This window comes from Crinia signifera, chromosome 6, assembly GCF_055691185.1.
Source record: "Crinia signifera chromosome 6, ASM5569118v1, whole genome shotgun sequence".
In the NCBI taxonomy this organism is placed as follows: Eukaryota; Metazoa; Chordata; class Amphibia; order Anura; family Myobatrachidae; genus Crinia; species Crinia signifera.
In genome coordinates, this window is record NC_139222.1 from 26143006 (window position 1) to 26161583 (window position 18578).

The following is an 18578-nucleotide window of genomic DNA, read 5'->3' on the forward strand; positions in this document are numbered from 1 at the left end:
TGTGATTGTATGCCTTACCTTTAAGGCCCCCATACACTAGGGCGACTTGTCCTTAGGACAAGTCGCCCCCGACTTCCCCCTGAGCTTCCCCGGCTGCTCCCCGGGGGAGCTTGATTAGATTGGCACTTGATGTGCCATTTTTTACATGTGATAAATCGTCTCGATTTATCACATGTAAAAAACCCGGGGAGCAGGGGGGGGGCTACAGAGCAGGGCTGCTGGTGGGAGCAGGGGGGCTCGGGACGCTGCGGGGACACAGACGCTGCGGAGGACACAGGCGCTGCGGGGGACACAGGCAGCATAGAGCCGGGCAGAGGGAGCCGGGAGCTGTCAGTGCAAAAAAAAAAAAAGCCTATACAATGAATGGGCAGCCTGTGATTGGCTGAGCGCTCTCTCAGCCAATTGCTGACTGGCTGAGAGAGCGCTCAGCCAATCACAGGCCGCCCATTCATTGTATGGGCTTTTCTTTTTTATTCAATACTGACAGCTCCCGCCGGCTCCCCCTGCCCGGCTCTATGCCGCCTGTGTCCCCCGCAGCGTCCCCAGCCCCCCCTGCTCCCTCTACCGCCTCGCCGCCCCACTAGGTCCCAAGTCGGGTGGTCGGACGTGCAGCAGGTCCGACCACCCGACGCAGATCCGATGCGCACGGGACCGCGCATCGGGTCTGAGGGGACATCAAAACTAGCCGATTTTGGTCCGATTTCGGCCAGATCCGACTGATCTGGCTGAAATCTGACCAAAATCGGCTAGTGTATGGGGGCCTTAAGGCATACAATCAGATGCGATGCGATTTTGCATAGGATTCAATGTTAAGAAGGTCCTGTTCATTTCCCCACTATCCAAGTGGGCACAGAGTTAATTTTATATAGCGTGGCGAGCGCAGCGAGCCACCGAGCCCGAAGCGTGGCGAGGGGACGCATATTTCTTAAAAAGTATTCTGTGTCCGCTCGCCACGCTTCGGGCTCGGTGGCTCGCTACGCTCGCCACAGGTTTATATCCAACTCCATGCCCACTTGGATAGTAGGGGTATGAAAAGGACCCCTTTTCCCATTGAATTCCATGTTAAAATGGACTCAGACCATTTTAACATTGAATCCTATGGAAAAATCTTGACCATCGCATCGCATACGATTTGGTCGCATGCGATGCGATGCGATTTCTACACACACACACATATATATATATATATATATATATATATATATATATATATATATATATATATATATATATATATATATATATATATATATATATATATATATATATATATATATAGATGCGATGTGTGGGCAGCACTCAAACAGACTTTCCAAGGTAACTTTAAAATAGCCTTTATTCTCCAACGGCGTATATATATATATATATATATACACATACACACATATACATATAGCAGGTACTTTGATCGGCACTCCAGTATCAGCAAAGAATAGACCGTGGTGCAGCACTAAGGGGTTCAATGTAGCAGGGTGGGCAAGTGGCACTCGGCGGGTTAGTAAAGAGAGAGTCAGACAGCAAGGTGAACCGACGTTTCGGAGTTTAATCCGTTTTCAAGGTGAGAACAAATAAACAACCTGTCTTCTCCCCCGGCCCTTCTATGTGCTATGTCCTATTATCTCTCCCCCAGATGATTTTTTAACTGTGTTGGCTCATTCACTTGTAGGTGTGACTGATCAGCGACCACCAAGCAGCTTGCGGTAATCCAGCAACACTGTTTCCTAGCAACAGAAGCTTCCAAGGGAATCCCGGATGACGTCAGTCTAATACGTCTGAGTCACGTGAGTAACCAGGAAGTGGAGGCTTTGAACTGTGTTTGACGGTTAGCCCAGCGCCAGGTCGGTTCCGGTCAGCGGTGATAAATGTAAGTGTCTGTGTTCATTTATTTGTTCTCACCTTGAAAACGGATTAAACTCCGAAACGTCGGTTCACCTTGCTGTCTGACTCTCTCTTTTCTAACCCGCCGAGTGCCACTTGCCCACCCTGCTACATATACATATATATATATATATATATATATATATATATATATATATATATATATATATATAGTATAGCAAGGGAGTGCGGCACTCGCAGTATAATGAAATACACAGAAACAGCATATAAGTTCAGCAACGTTTCAACGTCCTTTTATTAGGACATTTTCATCAGGCTCGAAAAATGAACAAACATTACATACCTTTATACACCTCTGTGACAGCTGACTTCTGTCCACGCTGGCCCGCTTCCGGGTCCCACACGTATGACATCATCAGTGAATCGACCAGTGCACCCATCACCAAGACAACAGAACAAAACAAAAAGCATATACATGGACACTGTGCGTGTGGTTATCTTTCGCCCGGCCGACAAGGGTGGTGCCTTGTTGGTTATGAACTTCACCGTGTACAAATCCGAATTAGACTCACAACTCGCTGACAAAAAAACATATAAATTATTACATTGCGATCCGTCGCATGAATACTGCAAATTGTTGTGTGCTCTTTTGAAGAGAGCAGTGGATAATGGGTTAATTACTCAAGATCTGATGGATGCTTTAATTCCGGACTTCCCAGTGGTTCCAGTTATTTACAGCATCCCCAAAATCCATAAACACCTGACCCACCCACCTGGCCGCCCCATCATTGCGGCTAGGCACTCATTATCCCAGCGCATATCTGTATTCATTGATGCCATTCTGCAACCTTACATTGTGAGACAGCCGTTTTACTTACTGGACACTACATCATTATTGCATGCTTTAAAGGCTCTACCTACCCTCACTGGTGAAACCTGGCTGGTAACACTGGACGTAAAAAGTCTTTATACCATCATTCCCCACAGTGCTGGCATGCGCGCGGTTGAACATTTCATCAATCAACAACTTGACTATTGTGGCCCTGATCCACAGTTTATCTTGTCTATCTTGGACTTTGTTCTCACCAGGAACTTTTTTGTGCCTGATGGTAAATTTTGGTTGCAGACCAATGGCTGCTCGATGGGATCTAACGCCGCTCCGGCTTATGCTAACATCTACATGTTTACCATCGAGCAGTCATTGTTTTTCAGTAATCCGCTTGTTTCTGCTAAAATTGTATGTTACCGTAGGTTTATTGATGACTTGCTGTTGATTTGGTCCGGCCCCATCTCTGAACTCACTGCACTGGTGAATGCACATAATGAGTCCCCGAGCCCTGTTAAATTGACCATGACCAGTGACCAAAACAGCATCAATTTTCTTGATGTAACCATCTCTGTTACTGACGGTAAGATTTCCACCAACTTATTTCAAAAGGAAACTGACTGTAACAACCTACTGCATGGTACGAGCTGCCACCCACGTAGCTTAGTTAAAGGTCTCCCTTACTCGCAAATGGTGCGTATCAAACGCATCGTATCAGATCCTGCAGACTCTGATGCACAAATTGAGGCCCTTATCCAGCGTTTCCTTGTTAGGGGATATAAACACCGTGACCTGTTGGATGCCAAACACCGGGCATCTTTGGTCACTCGCGAAGAACTCTTGGCCCCCAAACCAGTGTCTGAGGCAGCTATCACCATCCCCTGGGTTACCAAGTACACCCTTGAAAGTACTACGGTAAACACCATCTCCTAAAAATTGTGGCCAATTGTTACTAGTGACAAGGACATTAATATCCCGACCGCCAGGCTCATGTCATGCTACCAACGCGGCCCTAACTTAAGGGATATGCTAGTCAAAACCGATATCACAGATTTTAATAAACCTTGCCAGCCCCAACCCCGTGGTTGCATTTGTTGTACATGCACCGTGTGTGCCAATATGGTTCCGGGTAATGCCTTCTACCACCCTCAGAAAGGCACCAAATTCACGATAAGACATACCCTCAATTGCCAAACTCGATTTGTCATGTACCATTTAATCTGCCCGTGTGGCTTATCTTATATTGGCAAGACGGAGCAGACTTTTAAGGAACGCATTACAACGCACCGCTCCACTATCAGAGCGGCATTATCGGGTGGCAAGTGTGATCTCCCTGTACCCAAACACTTTGTCACCATGAAACATACCCTCCCTCAGTTGAAATATCGTATGATTGATCACATTCCGCAGAGTCTCCGTGGTGGCAATAGGGGTTTAAAGCTCCTAAAATGTGAGACCAGGTGGATCCACCGTTTGGGGACCATTGCGCCTAAAGGCCTCAACGAACACCTGGGAATCAGTTGCATGTCTAGGAAGTAATATGTACATATGCATTGCTAGTCATGATCTGTTGGTTTCCGTGCCTTGTTGCAATCTCCCTGTCACCATTCACATTACTAGCACATAACTGCCCCCAGTAGTTATGCGGTACCGCTCTAGATGTGTTCGCTATTTGCATTAGCGTATTTTACGCTTAGCGGTTGTACTAATGTTTGACAACTGTTTGTGTTTTTGTGTATTGTCTCTTACCATTGCTATTAATGCACAGTATTGCTAAGTTTGCATATGTTTAAATTTAAACTGGAATGCCAAGTTTTGTGCTCCCTGTTTACCACAGGCACAGTGTCCATGTATATGCTTTTTGTTTTGTTCTGTTGTCTTGGTGATGGGTGCACTGGTCGATTCACTGATGATGTCATATGTGTGGGACCCGGAAGCGGGCCAGCGTGGACAGAAGTCAGCTGTCACAGAGGTGTATAAAGGTATGTAATGTTTGTTCATTTTTCGAGCCTGATGAAAATGTCCTAATAAAAGGACGTTGAAACGTTGCTGAACTTACCTGCTGTTTCTGTGTACTTCATTATACTGCGAGTGCCGCACTCCCTTGCTATACTACATTATTCATGGTGAAGGCACCCAGTGCATTGCTTTAAGCCTTGGAGCCGTGGATGTGCCGGCCACCTGTCCAGAGATATAGATATATATATATATATATATATATATATATATATATATATATATATATATATATATATATATTTATTACACACACACACACACACACACACACTTGTAAAGGAAAAAAGCGTCAATCCAGGTACTTTAAAAAGATCCTGTCTTTGCAGTAAAGTACTTTTGAAAGTACCTGGAGTGACGCTTTTTCCTTTACAAGTATTTATTTACCAGAGTGACCCTCTGGATAAGCTGGGCACCCATGTCAAGTAATAAACAGCGGAGCTGGAGGCGGTGAAAAGTGTCGGACCCTATAGTGGTATATATATATATATATATTATTATATATATATATAATAATATATATATATATATATATATATATATATATATATATATATATATATATATATATATATATATATATATATATATATATATATATATATATATATATATATATATACCCCAATACTTCTCTCGCGCTTATATGCACAATACAAATTGGAACAACTTTAAATGACTTTAAATTCCAATTGCGGCTGCTTAACCACCAGGTTTCCTGAGGGCTAGGAAACAATACCCACAATATACTTCCCAGATGGTGGTATAGCGCCTAGATCAAATGTCCATGTGTCACATCAGTGTTCATAAAACCATAATAGTTGGATTTCCAAGAGGTTCTTTATTGAACTCTTATAAAGTTCAAACAATGTCCCCAATTGTTTGAACTTTATAAGAGTTAAATAAAGAACCTCTTGGAAATCCAACTATTATGGTTTTATGAACACTGATGTGACACATGGACATTTGATCTAGGCGCTATACCACCATCTGGGAAGTATATATATATATATATATATATATATATATATATATATATATATATATATATATATATATATATATATATATATATATATATATATATATATATATATATACATACACACACATACATACAGCGGATTGGATAGAGGTCTAAGCGACTACAAAATACCTGTATAGGAAACGTATTTCTTTAAAAAAATATAGAAATTTATTTTATACATATAAAAATGCACAATAGCATTAAATATAAGAACAAACAGTACAAGAGATTTAATATAGAAAAAACAGCGATGTAAAAAATGCGTAGCTTGTTTAAAAAAGGCCTACACGTGTTAACGCTAAAAGGGGGGAGATAAACTAGGAATTTATAAAAATTTGTAAAAAGGTTATAAAAGAGAACTTATCTATTTGTGGAGGAGTCAGCAGGCTGTACCCAACGCGTTTCGTCGATTAAGACTTCATCAAGGGGTGAGAGGGAGATGTGCCTGGTGCTCTATTTATACTGTGAGAGTCTACTGCTCATAATTATGGTGTCACATCCCGTGGGTGTGGCTACCGTTTCTAAAAAACATAGGGCTTAACTAAATCCTTTATACACTTTTATTAGTGTAAGGATCGGGGTAATATATAGCTTATGCTGTAGTGCAATGGTTAAAAAACAAAGTCAGGATAACAGAAAATGCTTTTTTATATTTGCGGGGATGCGCATCCCCATTTCCGGCGGGCGGACGTCACTTCCGCCCCGCTTCCTGTGTCCGTTATTGCAGTATAGTTCTGTGTCTTCCGCCTCTCTCGGGCGGACGTGCGGGTGCGCCCCACTTCCGGTTATTGCGGAGCTCCGTCTCATTGGTTACAGTGGTCGTCAATCATTGCGGAGTGTTGCTTAATGGAGTCACTTGCGGTATTTGTCTCCAGTCGGCGGCCATTTTGTTAGGGACTTTTCATATCTTTAGTATAGGGAATCGGCCATCTTTTTGGATACTGGTCAGTTTAAAGTTTATATTTTCGTATGTGCCACTCTCTCAGTGGTGATTCCACATAGGACATAGGGATAGAGAATACAGTGTGTTAATATTCTGTTTTAACATAGGACATAGGACATAGCGATGAAGGATACAGTATGTTAATAATCTGTATATAGATGTTCATTCCATTATAGCTGGGAACATTCTTTAGCACATATTAAATATATAATATTCAGGGGAATAATTATCAATAAATATATATATATATATATATATATATATATATATATATATATATATATATATATATATATATATATATATATATATATATATATATATATATATATATATATATATATATATATATATATATATATATGAAAAAAGTAAATAAATATATAGTATAAAAAAATGGGTAACAAATTGGTAATAAAAGTAACCATAACAATGTTCTTAATGCTGGCAGCAGATTAGTTCTGGAAGGAATCATCTTAGTGTTATATTAGTGAGTCTTTTGTGAAAAGACCGAGATCTAGAAGAAGTGATCCAAGACAATTTTTATCGTTCATGTGAACCAGTGTGGTGTTTTAGCAGTAAAGTGCAAGGTGCTTAGCTAATAAATATACTATAAATAATTAGAGTGATTTTAGGTGGTATTTATTAATTCATTTATCCATATAAATTACAGTGATTGTCTCTATAAAAAGGAGAAAAGATGAAAAGGGGAAAAAAGAAGAAGAAAAAGGGACATTTGTACAATAGTGAGTCAAGTGATTATTGGTAAAGGAAGAAAGGTGTGAGAATAATGAGCATTGGTGCTTCTGATTTGTCCTTATCACGAGGTATTCTTTATGTTTTCTGTACATTACAGAACCCGTTCTTCTCAGGTAGTCCCCTGTCCTGATACTGGACGGGCCCAAAAACACTGCTTGGCTACCAAGATCGGACGGGGTTGGGCATTGCCAGTGTGGTATGACTGTAATGTCTGTTTCCATGTTCCGAGACCTCTCGGACTGAGATACCTTACTGCTCATATTGTGGGACCAAAGTAAAGATTTAAAAGAAAAAGAATAGAAAGTGTGATCAAGTGTGTGAAAGTACAGTGGAGTTCGTTTAGGGAGTTTTTACAGAACCTTCACAGGAACGGTGTGATTTCATATCCTTCGTTTAAGCCGTTCGGGTACAGTGTCTGTAGCTGGAAAATCCAGTACATCTCCCTTTGCGACAATTTCTTTGCCAAGTCACCTCCTCTCTCCCCCAGCTGAACATGTTCGATGGCTTTGAAAGTCATTTCTTCAGGGTCCGATGCGTGAGTAGTTGTAAAATGTCTGGGGATAGCATGATTGTCCATTTTGTTCTTTATGCTTCTTACATGTTCTTGGATTCTAATTTTCAAGGGGCGCTTTGTCTTGCCTACGTATTTTTTCCCGCAGGTACATTCTAGCAGGTAGATAACTGAGGTGGAGTTGCAGTTGGTAAAGTCCTTGATTTTGAATTCATTGTTGTTCCCTGTGTCAGTGAAGCTTTTCCTATTTGGGTGGAGGTACTTACTGTACATATAACACATTTGCCACACTTGTATGATCCTTTACATTTTGGTAGTTTGGTTGGTGGTTGAAGTGTTTTCAGCATACTAGGTGCCAGGATGTCCTTCAGACTTTTTGATTTTCTGTACACAATGTCTGGTTTTGGGGGGAGGATCCCTTTTAGTACTGGATCCATGAGGAGAATCTCCCAATGATTTGTTAGGGATTTCTTAATGGTGTCTTCGTGCCTATTATAGGTGGTGATAAATGCTACTGATTCCTTTTTTTCTTCCTTTTTCTTTTTATATGCGAGTAGTGATGTTCGATCTGTGTTCCGTATTTTTTCTGCTGCTTTTTGCATTAAGCCCCTTGGGTATTCCTTTTCTGTGAATCTTTGTCCATACAGAGTCAATTGTTCCTCCATGTCTTCAGGTTTGCTACAATTCCGCTTAATCCTGTGGAATTGGGAGAACGGTATATTGTCTTTCCATCGTTTTAAATGATTGCTTTTATGATGTAAATAGCTGTTCTTGTCCACACTCTTTACATCATTTTTGGTCACTACTTTGTTGTTTTCATGTGTCAAGACAAGGTCAAGAAATTCGATGGATCCTTTCTGTATATTTGATGTAAATTTAAGATTCATATCATTGTTATCCAAGTTTTTAAAAAATTCTTGAAAGTTTGAGTTTGTCCCGTCCCATACAATTAAAATGTCATCTATGTAACGTTTGTATAAAATTATTTCTCTTTTAAAATTTTCTCTTTTAAAATTTTGGTTGTTATAGATATACAAGTTATACAATGCGGAACAGCAATGGGGACTATCTTCGCGTCAAGTTTCGCGAATCTTTTTATGAGCCACTGGGAAAACTTGTATATCTATAACAACCAAAATTTTAAAAGAGAAATAATTTTATACAAACGTTACATAGATGACATTTTAATTGTATGGGACGGGACAAACTCAAACTTTCAAGAATTTTTTAAAAACTTGGATAACAATGATATGAATCTTAAATTTACATCAAATATACAGAAAGGATCCATCGAATTTCTTGACCTTGTCTTGACACATGAAAACAACAAAGAAGTGACCAAAAATGATGTAAAGAGTGTGGACAAGAACAGCTATTTACATCATAAAAGCAATCATTTAAAACGATGGAAAGACAATATACCGTTCTCCCAATTCCACAGGATTAAGCGGAATTGTAGCAAACCTGAAGACATGGAGGAACAATTGACTCTGTATGGACAAAGATTCACAGAAAAGGAATACCCAAGGGGCTTAATGGAAAAAGCAGCAGAAAAAACACGGAACACAGATCGAACATCACTACTCGCATATAAAAAGAAAAAGGAAGAAAAAAAGGAATCAGTAGCATTTATCACCACCTATAATAGGCACGAAGACACCATTAAGAAATCCCTAACAAATCATTGGGAGATTCTCCTCATGGATCCAGTACTAAAAGGGATCCTCCCCCCAAAACCAGACATTGTGTACAGAAAATCAAAAAGTCTGAAGGACATCCTGGCACCTAGTATGCTGAAAACACTTCAACCACCAACCAAACTACCAAAATGTAAAGGATCATACAAGTGTGGCAAATGTGTTATATGTAAGTACCTCCACCCAAATAGGAAAAGCTTCACTGACACAGGGAACAACAATGAATTCAAAATCAAGGACTTTACCAACTGCAACTCCACCTCAGTTATCTACCTGCTAGAATGTACCTGCGGGAAAAAATACGTAGGCAAGACAAAGCGCCCCTTGAAAATTAGAATCCAAGAACATGTAAGAAGCATAAAGAACAAAATGGACAATCATGCTATCCCCAGACATTTTACAACTACTCACGCATCGGACCCTGAAGAAATGACTTTCAAAGCCATCGAACATGTTCAGCTGGGGGAGAGAGAGGAGGTGACTTGGCAAAGAAATTGTCGCAAAGGGAGATGTACTGGATTTTCCAGCTACAGACACTGCACCCGAACGGCTTAAACGAAGGATATGAAATCGCACCGTTCCTGTGAAGGTTCTGTAAAAACTCCCTAAACGAACTCCACTGTACTTTCACACACTTGATCACACTTTCTATTCTTTTTCTTTTAAATCTTTACTTTGGTCCCACAATATGAGCAGTAAGGTATCTCAGTCCGAGAGGTCTCGGAACATGGAAACAGACATTACAGTCATACCACACTGGCAATGCCCAACCCCGTCCGATCTTGGTAGCCAAGCAGTGTTTTTGGGCCCGTCCAGTATCAGGACAGGGGACTACCTGAGAAGAACGGGTTCTGTAATGTACAGAAAACATAAAGAATACCTCGTGATAAGGACAAATCAGAAGCACCAATGCTCATTATTCTCACACCTTTCTTCCTTTACCAATAATCACTTGACTCACTATTGTACAAATGTCCCTTTTTCTTCTTTTTTCCCCTTTTCATCTTTTCTCCTTTTTATAGAGACAATCACTGTAATTTATATGAATAAATGAATTAATAAATACCACCTAAAATCACTCTAATTATTTATAGTATATTTATTAGCTAAGCACCTTGCACTTTACTGCTAAAACACCACACTGGTTCACATGAACGATAAAAATTGTCTTGGATCACTTCTTCTAGATCTCGGTCTTTTCACAAAAGACTCACTAATATAACACTAAGATGATTCCTTCCAGAACTAATCTGCTGCCAGCATTAAGAACATTGTTATGGTTACTTTTATTACCAATTTGTTACCCATTTTTTTATACTATATATTTATTTACTTTTTTCGGTACTCTTTACCTAGAACGGCGCCCACGATTGAAATCGCGGGCATCGCGGGTAAAATCGCGGTAATCGCGGGCATTGCGGGTAAATCGCGGGTAAATCAAAATCGGGTACCCGCGATTACCGCGATTTTCCCATAGAGAACAATGTTAAAAAGCCTGATTGACCGCGATTTTAGCGTTAAATGCCTCAATGCCCGCGATTTTCCCATAGGAATCAATGTTAAATGGGCTACAGAGCCCAAATAGCCCCAATTAACCCTTAAATGTCCCCCCAAATTTTTAACGCCACCCCACGATCAACGCCAACCCGAAGCGTGGCGAGCGCAGCGAGCCCGCGAGGGGCCGCGGTACGCGTCCTACGACCTTTTCATGCCCTACTATCCACGTCGGCGTGGAGTTGAGAATAGAATAGTGTGGCGAGCGCAGCGAGCCACCGAGCCCGAAGCGTGGCGAGCGCAGCGAGCCACCGAGCCCGAAGCGTGGCGAGCGCAGCGAGCCCCGCGAGGGGACGCGGATACCTTCACAGTTATATGCGTCCCCTCGCGGGCTTCACAGGTGTCCGCGTGGCCACGGACACCTGTGAAGCCCGCGAGGGGACGCGCTTACCTGTGAAGGTATCCGCGTCCCCTCGCGGGGCTCGCTGCGCTCGCCACGCTTCGGGCTCGGTGGCTCGCTGCGCTCGCCACACTATTCTATTCTCACACCACGCCGACGTGGATAGTAGGGCATGAAAAGGTCGGAGGACGCGTACCGCCGCCCCTCGCGGGCTCGCTGCGCTCGCCACGCTTCGGGTTGGCGTTGATCGTGGGGTGGCGTTAAAAATTTGGGGGGACATTTAAGGGTTAATGGGCTCTGTAGCCCATTTAACATTGATTCCTATGGCCAAATCGGGTGGATTGAGGCATTTAACACTAAAATCGGGTCCATCGCGGCTTTTAACATTGCTTCCTATGGGAAATCGGGAGCATCGCGTCGCGGGCATCGCGGGTACGTTTATGGCCGGCCGCGACGCGACCGACGCGATTTTTCAGGTTTAACATGGTTTTCAATGGGAAAATCGCGGGCATCGCGTCGGTCGCGTCGCGGGCAGGCATAAATGTACCCGCGATGCCCGCGACGGGCGCCGTTCTAGGTAAAGAGTACCCTTTTTTCTTTTATATATATATATATATATATATATATATATATATATGTGTATGTATATATGTATATTTATTGATAATTATTCCCCTGAATATTATATATTTATATATTTAATATGTGCTAAAGAACGTTCCCAGCTATAATGGAATAAACATCTATATACAGATTATTAACATACTGTATCCTTCATCGCTATGTCCTATGTTAAAACAGAATATTAACACACTGTATTCTCTATCCCTATGTCCTATGTGGAATCACCACTGAGAGAGTGGCACATACAAAAATATGAACTTTAAACTGACCAGTATCCAAAAAGATGGCCGATTCCCTATACTAAAGATATGAAAAGTCCCTAACAAAATGGCCGCCGACTGGAGACAAATACCGCAAGTGACTCCATTAAGCAACACTCCGCAATGATTGACGACCACTGTAACCAATGAGACGGAGCTCCGCAATAACCGGAAGTGGGGCGCACCCGCACGTCCGCCCGAGAGAGGCGGAAGACACAGAACTATACTGCAATAACGGACACAGGAAGCGGGGCGGAAGTGACGTCCGCCCGCCGGAAATGGGGATGCGCATCCCCGCAAATATAAAAAAGCATTTTCTGTTATCCTGACTTTGTTTTTTAACCATTGCACTACAGCATAAGCTATATATTACCCCGATCCTTACACTAATAAAAGTGTATAAAGAATTTAGTTAAGCCCTTCGTTTTTTAGAAACGGTAGCCACACCCACAGGATGTGACACCATAATTATGAGCAGTAGACTCTCACAGTATAAATAGAGCACCAGGCACATCTCCCTCTCACCCCTTGATGAAGTCTTAATCGACGAAACGCGTTGGGTACAGCCTGCTGACTCCTCCACAAATAGATAAGTTCTCTTTTATAACCTTTTTACAAATTTTTATAAATTCCTAGTTTATCTCCCCCCTTTTAGCGTTAACACGTGTAGGCCTTTTTTAAACAAGCTACGCATTTTTTACATCGCTGTTTTTTCTATATTAAATCTCTTGTACTGTTTGTTCTTATATTTAATGCTATTGTATATTTTTATATGTATAAAATAAATTTCTATATTTTTTTAAAGAAATACGTTTCTTATACAGGTATTTTGTAGTCGCTTAGACCTCTATCCAATCCGCTGTATCTTTTACATTACACCCCTTACCAAGGTGTTTATTACTTAGAGGTCAGCTGACACCCTTTTTTCCTAAAGGTATACCTGTGCTTACCATATACATTAGTATTGAGTTGTTCAGGACACAAGTGGCGCCTTGCATCCCCCTCTTTTTCTATATATATATATATATATATATATATATATATATATATGGATGCGGGGTCCGGCACTCCACTGGTTACAATACTGGTTTCTTGCTCCGGTGCCCTCCTCAGACAACGAGGTCCAAATATATGCAAAAAAGCAAGGCGTCACTCGGAGACAGGTGAATTCAAATCTTCACTGCTTTATTAAGCACAAGGTAATAACCAACACCAGCGTTTCGAGCCGCAGGCTCGTCCTCAGGGTACAACCCATCACTGCACACACACCATGTTATATACCCCAAAAGGTCACTCCCCCCGTTGTAATTAGCAGGGTTACTCACCTGGTACAGGTATCAGCGTGGCGCCTCCAGCGTCTCATCCTACCGTCTCCTATCACCCGCTGCACTTCCTGGATGCGTCATCAGTGACGCGCCCGGTCTGTGACACGCAGGGAAACTTCAGAGACTAGGTGATTTCCGCCTCGTGACCCGCACTGCCAATCTATACCAGGGAGATACCTGTGTATACGATACATGCATAAAAATTAGCATATAATTAAACATATGATACAAAAAAATTACAGAATCAATAATACAATACAATAAGTGAATAAATATGTGAAATTATAACAAAGGAAAAATATAAAAAAATATATTTAAAAAGAGGGATACCAGATGTGTCAAAAGACTAGCGCATTATTATCATTTAGATATAGATAAATTATTTAATTTTAGCAATAAGTCATGATTTTATATATATATATAGAAAAACTGCGCTAACCATCCACTACTTAACAACAAACCTCCCTTGTGAGCAGTACATTGCTAGTCCTGGTTTTAAGTATTTTGCGTACCAATATGTATGTCTGTGATACAGACCTATATGTGCTACAAAAAACTTTGTAAACCATGCTGCTCATTAAGCCCTCTAGGGGCAATGGTGTCCAATACATGGATCCACCTTGCCTCTGCCTGTAACAATAATTTACCCCTGTTCCCTCCCCTTGAAGGGGGGGGGCACATGGTGTACAATTTTTGAACGTAGACTCGCTACACTATGACCAAAGGTGACACAGTGCCGAGCCACCGGCTGATCACTAGTTCCACTAGAGATAGCCTGCCGTATTGCATGGCGGTGGTTGGCCATTCTTTCTTTGAATTGACATTCTGTCTTGCCCACGTAGTAAAGACCACAAGGGCAAGACAGAACATAGACAACGAAGCGGGTTGAGCAGGTGACCACTGACCTAATGGGTACTCTGCGACCTGTGTGGGGATGTGATATATAACTACCCGTAAGTAAAGATCCACAGGTAGTACAACCCACACATCTATAGCAGCCCATAGGTCGTGTCATAAAATGAGTAGGGACAGATTTTTTAGTTAGATTACTAATGTCTAATTTGACTAGTAAGTCACTTAAGTTACTTCCCCTTTTATAAGCTGGCATGATGCGCAGCTTATTTAGACCAGGTAGATCTTTATCGGTGGTAATAAGGGGCCAATGATTTTTAACCTTTTTAGTAACTATTTGACTGTCACTAGCAAATTGATTAACCCAAGGGATCCTCTGATTGGCTTGATCCAATCTGTCAGGTGGATTTAAGGTGACTTCCCTGGGTATCTGTAACACTTTCTCTTTGATTTTAATAAGATCCCTGCGTCTGTATCCTCTTTCTTCGAATTTGGCTTGCATAATATCTAGTTGTTTTATGGTCTCCTGTGGATCACTAGTGATACGTCGCACCCGGAGCATCTGCGAATAGGGCAAGCCCTTACGCAGGGGCAATGGGTGACAGCTCTCATGGCGAAGCAATGTGTTCCTATCTGTGCTTTTTACATAAATAGTAGTAGACAATCTTCTGTTTTGCTGTGTAATCAGGACGTCCAAAAAATTAATGGAGGTGTCACTGATGGAGAATGTAAATTTCACGGGACTGGATGATTGATTGTGTATTGTGAACATGTCCTCCAATGATTGTTTGGACCCTTGCCAAAAGATTAACAGGTCATCTATGTACCTTAAATACAAGACCACATTAGAACTATGCGGTCCCTGATGGAACAGTAATTTATCGATGGTGCACATGAAAGCATTGGCGTACGATGGGGCCACTGGGGACCCCATCGCACAGCCAAGTTTCTGCCTATACATACCGCCATCAAAAGTAAAAAAAATTCCTATTAAGCACTAATGACAATAATTGCATAAAGAGCTGGGCGGGGGGGCCCTTGTAGATCACATTGTCACTGATTAGTTCACTCACTGCATCCAACCCTAATTGATGGGGGATGCAGGTGTACAAACCAGTGACATCTGCACTACATAGTAACATATTTTCTGGCCATATGTCAATCTCCTGCAATTTATTTATTAACATATTAGTGTCTTTTAAATATGATTTGGTATTTTGTATGCAGGGATTGAGATACGCATCCAGAAAAGTGGAAACTTTGTGATACAAAGAACCCCTGGCTGAAATTATCGGCCTTCCTGGGGGGTCAATTAAGCTCTTATGCACCTTCGGCAAGGTATAAAAAAGGGGGACAATGGGGAACTCAGTGCGTAAGGCTGCACTGATCTCTTCTGTTATGTAATCACCATTGACCGCTGTTAACAATAAACTGTCCAATTCCTTCTTGTATTCACACAAATTCAAACTACACACGGTGTTGTCTGCAGATGCTCAAATTGATTGGTGTGCTAAACTCAACCAACAAATCGAACAGTATCGACGTGAGCTCATAAGATTCAAGCGTGAGAAGAAACGCAAGGTAGAACTGGATTATGAGCAAAACAGAGTGTACTTATGGCTGAGCACCGACAGACCTAAAGGGGGCAAGAAACCATTTGAAAGACGCTACAGAAATCGCAATTATGCTGATTATGATGGAACTAGCACGTCTGCTAGTGATATGGATGTACAAACACCTTCAACGTCCACAACCATCAATACCCACCCTTTAGGTGCCACCACACGCGCTTCCCTCAAGCCACCAGCAGGTCGAGGCGCAGGACGAGGCGCGGACAACAAACCGAAAGGCAGAAGAGGTCGCAAAACCACTCGATAGGTAAGGACCTTGTATTTAATCTGTCTAGTGTCCCTTTAAATGAGAGTGAGGTGGCAGTACTATCTAAAGGACTATCTTTCGTCCCCACCTCTAAAAGAGATAAATTCCAGTGGAAAGTGGACACGTTTAGATTTGGACGTTCCTTGAGGCTCCGAGAGCATTTTTCCAATAATCCTGATATTACTAGTGACATTTTGACACCCCTGATGCCTGTACAGCTGAAAAAGTTACAAGAAAAATCCACCTATGACCCACAGTCCCACAACCCCTCCATTCGGTCCTTTACTAGAATGATGGACAATGCCATAGATTCTGTTGAATATGAGACACTTTCCTCGAATAATTTGACACGCATGGAACAACAGGCTTTGCGTGACTTACAACAGAGGTCTGATGTAGTCATAAGAAGAGCCGACAAAGGAGGTTCGGTTGTGGTACAGGACTTAAGTAAATATCTTCTTGAATGTCAGAGACAGCTAACTGATTTAGATGTATATGAACACCTAACCAAAGATCCTTCCTGTGAATACAAGAAGGAATTGGACAGTTTATTGTTAACAGCGGTCAATGGTGATTACATAACAGAAGAGATCAGTGCAGCCTTACGCACTGAGTTCCCCATTGTCCCCCTTTTTTATACCTTGCCGAAGGTGCATAAGAGCTTAATTGACCCCCCAGGAAGGCCGATAATTTCAGCCAGGGGTTCTTTGTATCACAAAGTTTCCACTTTTCTGGATGCGTATCTCAATCCCTGCATACAAAATACCAAATCATATTTAAAAGACACTAATATGTTAATAAATAAATTGCAGGAGATTGACATATGGCCAGAAAATATGTTACTATGTAGTGCAGATGTCACTGGTTTGTACACCTGCATCCCCCATCAATTAGGGTTGGATGCAGTGAGTGAACTAATCAGTGACAATGTGATCTACAAGGGCCCCCCCGCCCAGCTCTTTATGCAATTATTGTCATTAGTGCTTAATAGGAATTTTTTTACTTTTGATGGCGGTATGTATAGGCAGAAACTTGGCTGTGCGATGGGGTCCCCAGTGGCCCCATCGTACGCCAATGCTTTCATGTGCACCATCGATAAATTACTGTTCCATCAGGGACCGCATAGTTCTAATGTGGTCTTGTATTTAAGGTACATAGATGACCTGTTAATCTTTTGGCAAGGGTCCAAACAATCATTGGAGGACATGTTCACAATACACAATCAATCATCCAGTCCCGTGAAATTTACATTCTCCATCAGTGACACCTCCATTAATTTTTTGGACGTCCTGATTACACAGCAAAACAGAAGATTGTCTACTACTATTTATGTAAAAAGCACAGATAGGAACACATTGCTTCGCCATGAGAGCTGTCACCCATTGCCCCTGCGTAAGGGCTTGCCCTATTCGCAGATGCTCCGGGTGCGACGTATCACTAGTGATCCACAGGAGACCATAAAACAACTAGATATTATGCAAGCCAAATTCGAAGAAAGAGGATACAGACGCAGGGATCTTATTAAAATCAAAGAGAAAGTGTTACAGATACCCAGGGAAGTCACCTTAAATCCACCTGACAGATTGGATCAAGCCAATCAGAGGATCCCTTGGGTTAATCAATTTGCTAGTGACAGTCAAATAGTTACTAAAAAGGTTAAAAATCATTGGCCCCTTATTACCACCGATAAAGATCTACCTGGTCTAAATAAGCTGCGCATCATGCCAGCTTATAAAAGGGGAAGTAACTTAAGTGACTTACTAGTCAAATTAGACATTAGTAATCTAACTAAAAAATCTGTCCCTACTCATTTTATGACACGACCTATGGGCTGCTATAGATGTGTGGGTTGTACTACCTGTGGATCTTTACTTACGGGTAGTTATATATCACATCCCCACACAGGTCGCAGAGTACCCATTAGGTCAGTGGTCACCTGCTCAACCCGCTTCGTTGTCTATGTTCTGTCTTGCCCTTGTGGTCTTTACTACGTGGGCAAGACAGAATGTCAATTCAAAGAAAGAATGGCCAACCACCGCCATGCAATACGGCAGGCTATCTCTAGTGGAACTAGTGATCAGCCGGTGGCTCGGCACTGTGTCACCTTTGGTCATAGTGTAGCGAGTC

The 18578-nt window shown here is 41.7% G+C and overlaps 4 protein-coding genes and 2 pseudogenes across 13 annotated transcripts in view; 2 read left to right on the top strand and 4 right to left on the bottom strand.

Moving 5' to 3' along the window:
* LOC146010130 (uncharacterized) overlaps positions 1-18578 on the bottom strand; it is a 424288-nt gene that overhangs the window by 326129 nt on the left and 79581 nt on the right. The gene's annotated exons all lie outside the window — the stretch shown is intronic.
* The window catches only part of LOC146010169 (uncharacterized), a 263545-nt gene that overhangs the window by 210928 nt on the left and 34039 nt on the right, over positions 1-18578 (top strand). The window lies entirely within an intron of this gene.
* LOC146010153 (uncharacterized) overlaps positions 1-18578 on the bottom strand; it is a 360112-nt gene that overhangs the window by 187196 nt on the left and 154338 nt on the right. The window lies entirely within an intron of this gene.
* Positions 1-18578, bottom strand: part of LOC146010228 (uncharacterized) — a 239166-nt gene that overhangs the window by 133340 nt on the left and 87248 nt on the right. The gene's annotated exons all lie outside the window — the stretch shown is intronic.
* LOC146011736 (5S ribosomal RNA) lies at positions 7499-7620 on the bottom strand (annotated as a pseudogene).
* On the top strand, positions 10357-10478 carry LOC146011737 (5S ribosomal RNA; annotated as a pseudogene).